Here is a 2,145-nt window from a genome sequence, read left to right as displayed (position 1 = left end):
GACGGTGGAGGAAGGGTCGAAGGAAAGGTGTGGCATTTGCTGAATTTTCTGCTGCCGGTCTCTTGCAGCCGGCTTTCCACTTCCTCTTTACTCCATTTCCTGCCTCTGCTGTTGCCCGATTCCCTTATATGGCAGCCGCCGGCAGCCAATCAGAGCGGACCAGTCAGCTCATACAAACACTGAGTGTGAGAGGAGAGAAGGGTGGGAACTGCAAACAGAGATGAACAGCAGCTCTGCGTACGACACAATGTGGCTGCTGACTGAGAACAGCCCAGAACACTGGNNNGGGGGGGGGGGGGGGGGGGGGGCTAGGACTGGACCTTGTGGCATCTAAACGATATGGTTTGATCACTTTGAAAAGGCATCAAAAAAATGTAGAAATTGCAGTTGTTCAGAACACAAGAGCGCCCCCTTGTACAGGATAAGCAAACACAGATACCTGAATGTAATTGAGTAAAAGTGATGAGTTCAAGTGAATCAGGAGCAGTATATATATATATATATAGATATATACATATATCTATATATATATATATATATATTATAAAATGTCCTGAGGATTTCAGCCTTCAGTCAAAACCAAAAACAAACAAAAACAAAAGACTCCTGTCCTGTTGACTTGTCGTTTTATCAGATAAACATCTGATATTTATCAGCGAGTCGTGTTTGATGGATTGTAAACAGTTTAAACAAATAAACAAACCCACAGGAAGAGAGTGACTCTGGTGAAGGAGCAGGAACCTCAGGGCTGTAAAGTTGCACAACATTTTTGCTAACAGAGCAAAGTGTCCGGAATTACAGACCAAAGTGTATGGGCGTGTACGCCGGTGGCTGACCTTTGGGGGGGGGGGGTCAGGAAGTAGAAGAAAGGCCCCTGTCACTCAGGGGGCCTCAGTAAACCTGAAGAGGCCAATCAGACGACGGTAACATGAGGCTGTAGCCAATCTGAGAGGAGAACGGTGGCCACAGGGAGACAGATGGCAGCAGAGAGATAAGCCTGAGGAGTTCTGTACCATAAAGGGGCAGATGAAGGTGTGTGTGTGTGTGTGTGTGTGTGTGTAGTTAAGTGATCTTAGTAGATAAGTAATCTTTGCCGTAGAACAGTAAAGATAAACCTTCTATGTTTCACATTCTCCACGTCAAATCAGAGCAGGACTGAAGTCGAAGTTTCAACAAATCTCACAGTGATGTTTCCACATGTACTGATTCTGGGTTGTTGTTTTTTTTTGTTTTTTTGTTGTTTTTTTGGGGGGGTTTTTTTCTTCAAAACTTCCTCATTATTGTACATGGCAACACCTGAGTCCAACTTCACAGCCTTAAAAGGCAGCTGGGCCTCCAGTCCACGTCCAATCAGGAGCCAGCTCTTAGAGACCACATGACATCAGTGCACAGGAAGGAGAAGCGTAAGAAGAAGTGTTGACTTCAGACCAAAAAAAGGAAGAAAAAAAAGTCAAGACTAAAAGACAAAAAGCGTTCAGAGAATCCACGCCGCCTCGGGCGACGACTCTGTGATCTGACGTCTGAGAAGTTTATTATATAATTATAGACAAGTCATATTTACACAGAGTGGTGTTTTTAACTACAGACTTTGTCCTCAATTATCTGCCACCACTGCAGGAAACTTCATAAGTTGTGCTGTAGCACACAGACGACAGAGTCTGGAGTTGAACCCTCAAACCATCTGTCGCTGGTGAGGAATTAACTTCATAAAAAAATCATAATCAGCAAGTTTTATACCTAAAATAAAATTAATAATTAAAGGTAGAATAAAGTACATGAGAAGCCACAGTGGGGCGGGGCTAATTAGGTAATGAGTTCACAGTAAGTGTGTGTGTATGTGGGTTGTTTTTTTATGTGGGATGGGGGGGGGGGTAGGGAGGGGCTGAAGATGGAGGATCCATTTGGCCTGTAAATGGAAGCTAATCCAATAGGAGCACAAACAGACCAGCTGGCAGGCAAGACACACACACACACACACACACACACACACACACACAGCTGGTAACTGGCTTGTGCCTCCGAGTCAAACTATCACCACGGTGACCGCGGATCAATGACACTGCAGACGACCAGGCTATTGGCTGCATCAAAGAGGGAGATAGAGAGGAGGAAGGGGTGAGGGAGGAGGAGGGGCAGGAGGTGAGG

This window comes from Cynoglossus semilaevis, chromosome 17, assembly GCF_000523025.1.
Source record: "Cynoglossus semilaevis isolate Cse_v1.0 chromosome 17, Cse_v1.0, whole genome shotgun sequence".
NCBI classification, from domain to species: Eukaryota; Metazoa; Chordata; class Actinopteri; order Pleuronectiformes; family Cynoglossidae; genus Cynoglossus; species Cynoglossus semilaevis.
The sequence above is the reverse complement of the archived record's forward strand: the minus strand, read 5'-3'. Positions refer to the sequence as shown.